At 33.9% G+C, this 14,587-nt stretch overlaps 1 protein-coding gene across 1 annotated transcript in view; it reads right to left on the bottom strand.

The window, feature by feature from the left end:
• The window catches only part of LOC109069092 (alpha-1,6-mannosylglycoprotein 6-beta-N-acetylglucosaminyltransferase B-like), a 124,081-nt gene that overhangs the window by 1,984 nt on the left and 107,510 nt on the right, over positions 1 to 14,587 (bottom strand). The window lies entirely within an intron of this gene.

Here is a 14,587-nt window from a genome sequence, read left to right as displayed (position 1 = left end):
TTTTTTTTACCAATTTCAGTGAAGACATAAAGCAATCAAATTCTACTCTAAACATCTTAAAGATTGGGGATGAATTTACATATATTTGTTTATGTATATAAAATTCTGCCAGCAGTGCTTATAACACAATCAATGAATGGTAAAAAAAAAAAAAAAAAAAAACATTCAAGCCTAACATTAGACGCAGCTGGGCTGGTGTTAGAGATGCACCTAAAGCGTTTCAATTAATTTCTCCGTTGTTATAAGGAGTAGAGACATGTTTAAAACGTCCCCTGAATCCTAATTTTCTCAGCTTTCATATCGACCCATTCATGACTTGAACCTTTAAACAGAGTGTGCTATATGAATTAACTGTAGTAGACGACGCCCAGTAGCCTACATGCCCCTCTGACTGTAACCGCTAACTTTATGTAGATACTTTGTATACGGTTTTTCACTCACCGCTTTTGGTGGACTTTTTCCTCGTTTTTGCTCTCCTCTCCGGTTCACATATGGTTTCCCAGCATCCCTCAAAGACTTCCTTGCTCTGTCCTTCCATTCATTTATGTTCGCTCTCCTTTTTTTGCCGACGTTTTGTCTATTAATGTCCGCAGCGGACATGAAAGCAACCGGCGTCTCCATTTTTTGTTAGTGGACATAAACGGTTTTTCCGCGTGAGACTATTTTAAAATGTTAGAGTTTTGGTCGCGCGAACACCCCCCAAAGTGATTCTGTATACAAAGTGGCACACATACATTGAAGTCACATGGTTATCTAATTTTTTTGTTTTTTTTGGACTTATACAGTTGTTCGTCGCATGATCACAAATGTGATTATATTTTCTCTACACCATATTTTAGATTTGACACATTTAAATAGTGTGCAGTATTATTTATATAATATGATTTGTTTATTATATTATTCAAAAGAAATTGTGCTTTACTTTGCATCGGAGCATTAAGAGTGGTAGCCTATTGTGAGATAGGCTTGCGTGTTTTATAAATTATTTTCTTTATTTTAGTAAAACGTGAGGGACTGTATAATTTCGCTCCCATTATTTAGGCTTAATTAAAACAAGAAACGAATAAATTAAACCTGCACGATTTAGCTAAATCACTGAAACTCTAAAGAATGGACTGATTAATAAAACGTCCTCATGATTAAACTCAATTCATTAATCAACAAAATACACACGATGTAAAAAAGAGCTTCATTAATTGACAACTTTAGTGATTTTAGATGGAGTCTTCTTTACTTGCTTTCATATAATTTAAGTAAAGTAAAAAATAAATAAATAAATGAAATAAATAAATTGCAGCCGCATTTAAATGCAGGTTTGTACAATATTCTGTAAAATGTCAGAGTGCAAGATTTGCTCGGCGCGCATGATGCTGAGTGCACGTGCAGCATTTATTCTTATTTGTCTACATTTTATGAACGACTGCTGTTTCCAGTGAATATGTGCGCATGAAGGACCAGCGCAATCAAAGTCACAATTCACAATTTTTGGTCACACAGTACAGGCATAATTCAAAAAGTGTTAGCAGTTTTGAAAAGTCAAGAATAATAACAGAGTGAATAAGAATTATTTGTAAATGCTGGACCGTTCTCATTTCGCTCTGCAAATACCTGAAGATTATTATATTAATTTAATAATAATAATCTTCTTTTATTAATAATATTTTATCCATATATATATGGATTAAAAGCTAAATTTTTTCATTTTGGTTCATTCTTGCTTAAAAAAAAAAATTAAAATAATAATAATCTTCCCGCATTTTAAATGCAGGTTTGTACAATATTCTGTAAATGTCAGGTCAGAGTGCAAGATTTGCTCGGCGCGCATGAATGCTGAGCATGATGCTGAGTGCACGTGCAGCATTTATTCTTATTTGTCTACATTTTATGAACGACTGCTGTTTCCAGTGAATATGTGCGCATGAAGGACCAGCGCAATCAAAGTCACAATTCACAATTTTTGGTCACACAGTACAGGCATAATTCAAAAAGTGTTAGCAGTTTTGAAAAGTCAAGAATAATAACAGAGTGAATAAGAATTATTTGTAAATGCTGGACCGTTCTCATTTCGCTCTGCAAATGGAACCTGAAGATTATTATTATTATTTTAATTATAATAATAATAATCTTCTTTTATTAATAATATTTTATCCATATATATATGGATTAAAAGCTAAATGTTTTCATTTTGGTTCATTCTTGCTTAAAAAAAAAAATTAAAATAATAATAATAATCTTCAGGTTCCATTTGCAGAGCGAAATGAGAACGGTGCAGGATTTACAAATAAAACACACACACACACACACACATATATATAATATATATATATATATATATATAGATATATATATCTATATATATATGTGTGTGTGTGTGTGTGTGTGTGTGTGTGTGTGTGTGTTTTTTAATTGTTTTTGTGTGTGTTTGTGTTTTTGTGTTATAATGTATAATAATGTATATTATAATGTTATTGTTGTTTAACGTCTTCCTTTCATTTTACAATTACATTCAGTTCGCAATCCGTCCCTTTGCGCCACCTGGCGGTAATTTCGCAATGATTTTAACACGATTTTAACACGCGACTGAATTGCAGTTACCGCCGCGGCCCTGCGTAAAAAAAATACGCAACGCATACGCACTGCAGACGGAGTATGTGTGAAACAGCCGTTATAACGTAACACCAGAGCACTACTGTGTTTACCGCTGCCGCTGCTTAGAAGTGCAACATTGTACAGGGTCCGTCTGAAACAGTGTCCCGCGGCCGCGGCGCAGCATAACGTTCCGAACATTGAGTAATTAAATACATCGGTATGGCGGTATATTAAAAATTAACATCGTAACGAAAATATACACCGGTTTTCGGTGTCAACCGGTATACCGCCCAGCACTACTACCTACTATACAAAGAGTCATTGTGCTATCAAGATGATGCACCGCACCGTCTCATTGCATTGGTGTGACCTGGCAGCTTTCAGAGTGTTGCAGACCGGAGTGCTCCAAGTAACTGGAGGATTCATCTCGTCTCGTCGTTACTCTAGTTTGGTCTGAACCCGCTATGCACCCTCCCGCTCACACACACCGATATACAGGCTAATAGTGAAAGGAAGATAGGTAAGTGTCGTGATACAGAGTGAAATTGTACATTGTTTTTAATTACCTGCTTACCTTTAGCTACATTTTCTTGAGGTAAAGGAAAGGGGATATTTTGGGTTGCTCTGGAAAACTGTAGTCTAGCTAGAGCGAACAAGCAAAATACAAGAAATGGTTAACTTAGCAAGCTAATCACAACTCTTTATTCTTTTCCAATAATATAACCTCTATAATAGGCATATTCTAAAACAATATCAATCCCCATAGAATGTTGTTGTCACTGAAAACTAAATGTCATAGGGTGTTAATGCTATTACCGTTGTATCCTTCAATGATGCAGATGAGATGGATATTCGAAGATATTTTAGCAGAGAGAAAGAGAAGCAGCCACAGGAGATTGGCAGGCCAGTTGATTCTGAGCGAGCCTGTGTGATTGAGGTCAGTAATGGTCTATGTCTAAGGATTGTTTTGTTTTCTTCTAACAATAAGCATTTGTTGGCAGGTCTTCTAGGCACTATGCATAGCCTAAACTAAATTATTTCATTATATTTATTATTTATGCTAGCTATATTCTAACTAGGGCTGAGACTATTATAATCGTGATTTATCGCATCCAAAATAAAAATTTGTATTTACATAATAAATGTGTGTGTACTTTCACTGTGTATAATTATTTTATATATATAAATACACACACATGCTTCTATGTGAGTGCAAAGATTTTGCAAACGCAAGTTACAAATACCCTGGGGGCTAAGACCCCCCTGTCTTCCAGTCCTAGTGACGTCCCTGCAATATACACTTTGGAAATGCTAGTTATGTGATGTTCATTTATATATTTCAACATTACACAATACCAGTTAATACCAGTTTGCCAAAGCATTAATATTGTGAAAAATTTAATTTATTCCTGTGATCAAAGCTACATTTTCAGCATCATTACTCCAGTCTTACTCCAAGTGTAACAATATACACTATACCATTCAAAAGCTTGGAGTCAGTATATATAGAAATTAAAACTTTTATTTAGCACACACGTGATGATAAATAAAAGCAATTAATATGATAAATGTTACAAACAATGCTGTTCTTTCAATTTATCAAAAAAAAAAAAAAAAAAAATATTCTCAGCTCTTTTCAACATAATAATAATAATAATAACAATAAATGTTTTTTTTATTTTTTTGAGTAGCAAATCAGAATATTAGAAGGATTTCTGAAGGATCGTGTGACTGGAGTAATGATGCTAAAAATTCAGCTTTGAAAGTCAGCTTTGATGGTTTCTAATAAACTGTTTAACTGCAGTCGCAAGTGAATCTCAAGTTATTTTGTGGGATAATTAAATATATTATAAATAAATTACAAACATAAAAATATATAAATTTATTTTGTCCTCACATTCTTTCTTGTAACTCTTTCCTCTCAGCCACAAACCTGGCTGAAAGGCTCATTATGCGGGCCTTTGTCTTCTCAGTTGTTAATCACACAAATATTTACGGTCAATCACGCCTACTCGCCCTTTTGCGTCAAGTGTCTTAGAAAATTTAAATTAATCTATTGTTTTCTGTGAGTGAGTAAACAAGATGATTTTCACATCATTTTGAAGCAAAAATTCTAGGCTACAAGCTCCAGGTTTGACAGTCTTGTGAACAAATGTTCTGTATGTGTATTATGACCTTATTTCAGTGACTTCAAAATTTTAGTTTTTCACTAACCATGCATAAATGTTGTTTTCTCAAAAACACAATCATGTACATACATGCTACACTCAAAAATATAACTCTTTGAACGAACATAAAAAAATCATGGAAAGGATTTCCACGATTAAGTTGCTTTATTTCAGCATTATGCAATTCTGTTATTCCAATTTAATGTACTTTCGTTGGGTCAACTTGATTTATTAAGGTTGATTCAACTTATTTACTATGGCTGGACACAGCTTAATTTAATAGTGTCAGCCCAACTAATTTGCAATGTTTTGGACCAACTCATTTACTTAAATTGATCCAATCTATGCAATTTAAGTTAGCCAAACAAAAGTGCTTAATGCTGAAAGAAAGCCATTTAATCACAAAGAAATCATTTCCATGATTTAATTACATTAATTCAAAGAATAGCTTTGGAGTGTTATTAAATTACAACCTTTTTACCATACTCTAGGCAAACTTTCTTCTACACTAAAAAATTTTTTTTTTACCATACTCTAGGCAAACTCTTGGTTAGACATAGCCATAAGACTGTTTTATTATATTCATGGCTATATGCGCTATATATTCATATATACATGCCCTACACTTCGCCACAATGGTAACACCCCCCCCCCCCCCCCCCCCCAAAAAAAAAAAAAATTAAAGTACCAGAAACGGTTTTAAATACAAACATAAAAGAGCATTATCCATCTGATAAATGAAATTTTGACATCCCCTGACTTTTGTGCTTTTTTCAGTTGCTTATAAATAGATACATGGCTAAAGTCTAATAACACTGTAATCAGTACAAACTGGGCTACAATAAATATGGGTAAATAGCCATGGCATGTACATGATTGTTTTTTGTTTGAGAAAAATGGTTGTTTTTGCGTGGTTAGTAAAAACTAAAATTTTTGAAGTCACTGAAATAAGGTCATAAAACACACTCACCTAGAGAACATTTTGTTCACAAGACTGTCAAACCTGGAGCATGTAGCTCCTAGAAATTTTTGCTTCAAAATGATGTGAAAATCATCTTGTTTACTCACTCACAGAAAACAATAGATTAATTTAAAATTTCTAAGACACTTTTTGTTTCAAAAGGGCATATGCAAGCAGGCGTCAACTATTATGAATATTTGTGTGATTCATACCTGAGAAGACAAAGACCCACATAATGAGCTGCAAAATGAGCCTTTCAGGCAGGTTAAGATGGTCCATCGGTGAGTGACCGAGAGGGAAGAGTTACAGGAAAGAATGTGAGGACAAAATAAATGTATATATTTTTAGGTTTGTAGTTTATTTAGAATATATTTAATTATCCCACAAAATAACTTGAGATTATCATTCTAATATTCTGATTTGTTACTCAAAAAAACATTTATTATTATAATTATAATTATTATTATTATTATTAATTTTGAAAATAGATGTTTTTTTTTGTTATTAATTGAAAGAAACAGCATCGTTTCTAACATGATGATATTGTATTTATCATCACTTGTGTGCTAAATAAGTTTATATATATATATATATATATATATATATATATATATATATATCGACTCCCAGCTTTTAAATGGTATAGTGTATATTGTTAGACTTGGAGTAAGACTGGAGTAATGATGCTGAAAATTTACCTTTGATCACAGGAATATATTATAAATTTTAAAATATATATTCAAATAGAAATCAGTTATTTTAAATAGCAAAAATATTTCACAATATTACTGCTTTAGCAAATGCAACTTTCTGTATTTTAGATCAAATAAATGCAGGCTCATGTGTCATGTTGAAATATATAAATGAACGTCACATACCTGGCATTTCCAAAATGTATATTGTTTATGTACATACTTTTTTGAAGAGACTTTGAAGAGATGGGAGTGTGTGCCTCGCTTGGTCTTAGCTGTGTTCCAGATTCCTGACTGGGCTGCTTATTTGCATTGGCTAGCTTTGCAACAGGTTATTATTTATCTGAAATAAAAAAGTAAGCATGCTGTTTACACAAATAAACTGCATTATTAACATAATTGTGATGGTCACTGATACTATTAGTAATTTACAGGAAAAAAAGAACACGATTACCACATAGAACATTTATTGTCAGTGTTATTTACAGCTTACTTGATAGAGTTTTTTTTATTATTATTATTATTTACACCAGAGCAGATATTGATCAACAGAAGCTTAGTTACATTCTTGAAAACACAAGCATGCTCTGTATGAAGGCCTATACAATATATATAGTTATAAACATATATGGCTATATTCGTGAACAGAGAATAGACTCTCAGTAAAGTTTTGTCTAAACATTCTTACTGACATTAAGCTAGCAACGTTATAACTCTTTTATACTTTTATATCGTATTGCTGTCTATATTATAGAACATAAAAAAAAAAATGAAAAAAAAACATCCTGGCTCTGATGAGGGCAGTTACCCGCCACGAGCTTCAAGATTATAATAACAATAGTGCATTAGATATAATGAAGGGAGACGTGAAAGACGGACATCGCGTTGTTTTCATATGGATTACTTTATCACAGAATATTTGTTTTTGGTAGCACTTGCTCGGTTTAAAAAGTAGACATGTCAAAGCTTTCTATAGATATCTCCTCTGTGTTGAGTACTATTTCACTGAGTTACAGTTCATTTTAATGACGCGTTCCCCGAATCAAGATCACCGCACAGACCAAGGCTGCAGACAGCAGCACTCTGTGTGTTTTCTTTCTTTTTATAAATGGACAAAGTTTTGTTGTTATTATGTGTGGATACAAATAAAAGTAGACCCTTTACAGATTCGATTGATGTATTGCTTTTTTTCTGTACGATCAAAACTGAAAGTGTAATTTAAGTTTTTTTTGGGGTTATCAGGAGAAAATGCCTCAAAACGCGTATACACGGTAATCAACTCCAGAGGGTTAACAAGTCTCCCAATTCTATCATCTTAATAAAAATGCCTAAAATAACATTTTATTTCAACATTTACTCTTCTTATCAAGCCCTGTGCAAAGCATGATGGGAAAGGGAAATCCACTTCCTAGTTACACAAGTAAAATTGTTTATGTACTCTCAACTCAAATTAAATTAAGTGGTTCTAAAGAATTGTGTTGGATTAACACAATTAACACATCTACTTAAGTAAATTGAAGTAAAGAATCAACTGTTATTTTTGACCTACTTAACTGAAACATGTCCTTTCAAAATGAAAATATTGAGTTGAACCAAAACGCAACTGTTTCAAGTCAGTTTAACACAATGCAATTGTTTAAATGGGAAACCTAACATAATGTTGTTAAATGAAAATGATTTTTTTTAAATAAACTGAACAGTGTTGGAGAATAATTTTTTTTAGTGTATTTACATATTATTGTAGCCCAGTTTGTACTGAATACAGTGTTTTCAGACTTTAGCCATGTATATGTTTAAAAGCAACTGAAAAAAGCACAAAAGTCAGGGCACTCTGCATTCTTGATTAAATAAATGCAAACTTAGTGAGCAGAAGAGATTTTTATTTGTTTGTTTGTTTTTTGAAAACATTGTAATGTTTCCAAAATGTTGACAGGTACTGCATAACATTGTTAGCTAGTGCTTATATTGCTTAAATACCATTTCACGAGTTCACACTTACATATAATTAGCTGAAGTATATAATGCATATTTGGCGTGCTGTTCGGGTGAAGGGCTCCGAGCTCGGGAATGGCCCAAACCTACGAGACCTAGTACCCTACCCCCCCACCCCAGTAAGTGTAAAATGAACTCTTAAGTGGAGGCAATGAGGTGGAGGGGGGATGCTGATTAACCGTCAATGGATAGGGGTAAGTCAGCTGTATTTATACCCTAGTGTTGATTATCTTAAGTGAGCTCCACCTGTGCTAATTAGACTAAGTATCTGACGTGCTCCTCCCGAACCTTGTTAATAAAACATCATTAATTGGATGCATTTGTGGCCCAAGATGCTTGGATAGGCTTCAGTCCCCACAACCCTAGAGAGGATACGTGGTTTGGAGAGTGGATAGATAGATGGATGGATGAACTTCCAAAATTCTTTGAACTTGCTTTGATTTTGTTTTTCTATTCTTATCTTTCCTGCTGTTCAGCCTTACAAATAACCTTTTCCTTTATCTTTGTTTTAGTCCCATTTGCATCATTATAACTACTTGTTCTAACACCTATGAAATAAAGAAACTAATTAAAGTGTTTTTTTTTTTTTGTTGTTACAGGAGCCTAATGTAAGCCAGCCGCACCCATTCATCAGAAGCACTGTGAAAGCAGGGAATTCTTAGAACCAGTTTCCACGGGATGAAAAAGGGCATACTATTGGATGATGGGGTACTGACATTAACCTGCTGTATACACTGTATTACACATTTTTTGTCAATTTTTCAGTACGAGGTGGTTGTTGAGTTTGCCTCAACTCTTAAAAAAAATGTTTCGGGGCGATGCCCCCCCATCGAGGAACCATTTTGTGTTTCCCTGAAGAACCAATTTTGGAACTGTTACTGCTTCTGGAAAAAACTACAAAGAACCTTTTTAAAGGTTCTTCAAGAAGACCACTGATGAATAGGTTCTTTATTGACCCCATTTCTTCCAGAATCATAGCCTTTATTTAATCATATATAAAATTTTGTTTATAGATGTTTCCTAAAAATGTTAAGCAGCAAAAACTGTTTTCAACATTGATAATAATCAGAAATGTTTCTTGAGCTGCAAATCAGCATATTAGAATGATTTCTGAAGGATCGCGTGACACTGATTTCTGAGGGATAATATTTCTGTTTTTACTGTATTTTTAATCAAATAAATGCAGTGAGGAGAAGACTAAAAAAAAAAAGACGTTCAAAATTTAAAAAAATATATATATAAACACACACACACACACACACACACACACCAGTTTCTTAAAATAACAGAATTAACATTATTGTTTTTAGGTTTGTGTCACTCAGCTTTGGATGTCAAAACCTTCCTAAAATGCCCATAATATAACAGATGCATGGTGATATAAGAAAATATGTTGTGAGAAAATGCATATGAATGTATTTAACCCTTATGCGTAGGGCTGTGTATTGCCAAGAATCTGGCTGCCCATAATATAATAGGTTATTGTTGTTATATGAGTTTCGATACGATATGTTTCGATATATTGTGATAATGTCAGTATGTTGGTATATTTTGTTATTTTATTATTTTGGTATTTTTTTATATTTTTATGTCATTGTGTAATTGATTCAATTCAAGTTCTTTTGTATAAGCACAATACAAATCGATGCAAAGCAACTTTACAGAAAATTCACGTTTCTACAATATTTAGTAGTAGTATTAGCTTTTCAGTGGTGACTGTGGAGGGTTTATGCTTTTGCCTTGGCAGAAATGTTGGAAAAATCAATTAAAGACGTAATCAAACAGATGATTAACCCTGTTAACAGCAACTATATTTTATGATGCAGTCAAACTTATAGCAAAATTTGGTAGTTCTGTATGTTGTTAGAACACACCAACATATGCAAACCTTAGCAATAAGTAAATAAAAATTATTTAACCAGAACACAGTGGAATCGTATCTGCATCTGCATTTGCAATAAACAGTCCCTGTAACATTCAAATGCAGTATAAAAATGTGGGGGGTTTGGGGAATTTAAAGAGATGCTTGCTAGGATCCTTTAGTTGGTGTATATCACGTACGTAAAAATAAAAAAAAATAAAAATTAAATACCATACATATATATATATATATATATATATATATATATATATATATTAGAGGGCTGTCAAATGATTAATCCGCGATTAATCACATTAATATTTTAATCAAATGTTTCATAAAGCTATGAAAAACTCTAGATCAGGGACAAAAGACTAATGTGTTCCAAATAGTGCTGTCAAACGATTGAATATGTTATGTTTATATATTAATATATTTATATATAATATAAAATATAAGAATGTAAATATATAAATGTATATACATGTAAATATTTTCTAAATATATAATTTATGTGTGTGTGTTATATATACATAATAAATATACCCTGTACACATACATATATTATGTAAACAAAACTTTTATTTTGGATGTGATCGTCGATATCGACTGATATATATATACTGTAATATATATTACGGTATATATATATATACTACTTATATATATATATATATATATATATATATATATATATATATATATATAGCCCAAATGACTGACACACTTCAGCTTTGTACATCGTGCCAGGAACAGGGGACAATTCTTTCATCCTCCATTACTTGCAGCGAATAGCGATAGTAATGCTTTATTAGTGCCGATGCCTTCATGCTAGTATCTCCTGTTACTCTCGCACAATCAGTTCAGGGAGATGAAGACTTTGCCATCCTACAACCCACAGTCGGGATGTAAACTCAAAACGAAACAACTGCCATGAATCTTGTATGATTATTTTTTTTAAATATCGATATTCCGTTTTTGAGAATCTATAGACCCCTTAAAAGTTTGTAAACATTGCAGGGGGGCTTAGCTGGAGTCGGGATGTAAACCGGATGCAATGTTACGACAAAAAGCGTAAACTAGCACCCAACTTTAGGAGGAGTTTCTTAAACATGGATGCGAAGAAGGTTGAACTGTCGAATATGTACTGATCACTGACTCTCGCGGGACAGTGACAAAAAATAATAATAAAAAAGTGGGAGTTAGCATGCATTTTATCAGTAATTCAGTTGATCACTCGGTTCACTGACCAAACTGGTTATCCTGACCAAAATATAATGACGAGTGGATAACATTACAGTAGCCTAATTTATTTATTTATTTATTTTTTAGCTAAGCCTGAGGGTGAGTTCTTGTGTCGAACACTTATGCTGATTTAGTGCTTCTGGCCATGAAAGAAAGGAAATCAAAGTCCTATGCTTGTGATTCTCTCTCAGTGAGAGAAAGTTGCTTAATTCAATGTTAGAGCAAAACTTGCCAACATGAAGATGCTTCTGACTCATGAATAAATTTATTTGCTGCAGAAAGAACAGTTTTTTAATGTGTTAAAAGGTCTAGGCAAAGAAACGTTATTTTATTAGGAGCTTCAGTGAACGGCCTTGGCCAGTTTGCAGCTTCTGTGTACACTGTGCGGATTAGTGCTGCTGGGCAAAGGAGAGAACGCAGGCCCCCATAAGCTGGCAAATAATTCTCTCAATCCGTGAGAGACAAGGTGTTCTTTTTAATTCAATGTTAAGAGCAAAAATTGCAAACATGAAAGATGCGTTCGGTCACTCATTACATGTAAATGCTTATTTTGCAAGGCAGAAAGACAGGTCTTTAATGTGTTAGAGTTTCTTTGCATGGAAAATTTATGTAGAAGCTTCTGTGAACTCTGCGCCCTTGTCTCCGTTCTTTGCATCTTCTGGTAACACATATGCTGAATCTAGTGCTTCTGGGGTGACGTCTGGCCAATGACTGAATCTCTAGAAAAGTCAAATCCGCGATTAGGCGCAATTGACATTTCTCTCGTCAGCTGAGAGAAAGTGTTGCTTAATTCATGCTTAAGAGCAAGGCATAAACTTGCCAACATGAAAAGATGTTTTACTTGTTAGAGCTTCTCGTGAACTCCCTTGGCCGTTTTGCATCTTCTGTGAACCACTTATGCTGATTCAGTGCTTCTGGCCATATGGAAAAAAGAAATCAAGTCCACCTATGCTGCATTTATTCTCTCTCAGTGAGAGAAAGTTGCTTAATTCAATGTTAAGAGCAAAACTTGCCAACATGAAAGATGCTTCTAAGTTATTTAATGAATTGTTATTTGAAATGTTATTTGAAATTTTTTTGATGTTTTTTTAGTTTTTTGGAAAGAAACTTTTGTTAGAGCTTCAGTGAACTGCCTTGCCAGTATTTTGCATCTTCTGTGAACACTTGATGCTTGAGTTTAAGTGCTTCTGGGCAAATGAAAAGAAATCAAGTCCCCCTATGCTGCAATGATTCTCTATCTCAGTGAGAGAAAGTTGCTTAAATTCAATGTTAAGAGCAAAACTTGCCAACATGAAAAGATGTTTCTGACTCATGAAATGAAATGTTATTTGCAATGCAGAAAGACAGTTTTTAAAGTGTTTAGAATTTCGTTGCATTGAAACTTATGTTAGAGCTTCAGTGAACTGCCCGTGCCAGTTTGCATCTCTGTGAACACTTCTGCTGAGCCTTAGTGCTAGTTCTTCTGGGCAAATGAAAAGAAATCAAGTCCACATATGCTGCATGCAATGATTCTCTCTCAGTGAGAGAAAGGTTGCTTAATTCAATGTTAAGAGCAAAACTTGCCAACATGAAAGATGTTTATTTCTGAGCTCATTAAATGAAATGTTATTTGCAATGCAGAAAGACAGTTTTTTAATGTGTTAGAAGTTCTTTGCATTGAAACTTATGTTAGAGCTTCTGTGAACTGCCTTGTCCGATTTTGCATGCTTCTGTGAACACATTATGCTGATTTAGTGCTTTTCGTGCCCTATGAAAAGAAATCAAGTCCACGGTATGGGCTGCAATGATCTCTCTCAGTGAGAAGAAAAAAGTTGCTTAATTCAATGTTTAAGAGCAAAACTTGCCAACATGACAAGATGATCGTTCTGACTCATGAATGATGAAATGTTATTTGCAATGCAGAAAGACCAGTTTTTTTTAATGTGTTAGAAGTTCTTTTGCATTGAAACTATGTGTTAGAGCTTCAGTGAACTGCCTTGTCCGTTTTTGCATCTTCTGTTGAACACTTGATGCTGCCGATTTAGTGCTTCTGGCAATATGAAAAGAAATCAAGTCCACCTATGCTGCAATGATTCTCTCTCAGTGAGAGAAAGTTGCTTAATTCAATGTTAAGAGCACAACTTGCCAACATGAAAGATGTTTCTGACTCACTGAAATGACATGTTATTTGCAATGCAGAAAGACAGTTTTTAATGTGTTAGAAGTGTTAGAAGTTTTTGCATTGAAAAATTAATGTTATAGCTTCAGTGAACTGCCTTGTCCGTTTTGCATCTTCTGTGAACACGTTATGCTGATTTAGTGCTTCTGGCCATATGAAAAGAATCAGTCAAGGTCCACCGTATGCTGCAATGATGCTCTCTCAGTGAGAGAAAGTTCTTAATTCAATGTTTAAGAGCAAAACTTGCCAACATGAAAGATGTTTCTGACTCATTGAAATGAAATGTTATTTGCAATGCAGAAAGACAGTTTTTAAATGTGTTAGACGTCTGTTTTGCATTGAAACTGACTGTTAGAGCTTTCCGTGAAATGCCTGGTCCCGTTTCATTCTTCTGTGTAATCACTTATGCAAGATTTTAGAGCACTGGCCATCCTGAAAAGATCAAGTCCACCGATGCCTGCAATGATGCTCTCTCAGTGAGAAGAAAAGTTGCGTAATTCAATGTGTAACGGAGCAAAGTATCTAGTATGAAGATGTATACTGACTCATTAAATTAATGTTATTTTTATAATGGTGTTTAGAAGTTTCTCATGCAAAGAAACTTATGTTAGAGCTTCAGTGAACTGCCCCTCCTTGCCAGTTTGCAGTTTGCTTCTGTGTACACTTATGCTGCGTGAGTTAGTGTTCTGTGCCTAAAGCAATGAGAAGACCAGGGGCCCCCATAAGCTGCAAAAAATGTTTCTCTCTCAGTGTGAGAGAAAGGTTGCTATTCAAAAGTTAAGAGCTGTTCATAAAGAACTTGCCAACATGAAAAGATGCTTTTATGGGGACTCATCGAAATGAAATGTATTATTTGCAATGCAGTAAAGTTTTTTTTAATGTGTTAGAAGTTTCTTTGCCATTGAAACTTATGTCTCTGGC

The sequence above is a fragment of the Cyprinus carpio genome, chromosome A3, assembly GCF_018340385.1.
Source record: "Cyprinus carpio isolate SPL01 chromosome A3, ASM1834038v1, whole genome shotgun sequence".
Taxonomy (NCBI): domain Eukaryota; kingdom Metazoa; phylum Chordata; class Actinopteri; order Cypriniformes; family Cyprinidae; genus Cyprinus; species Cyprinus carpio.
This window is presented reverse-complemented; position numbering and strand designations above follow the sequence as displayed.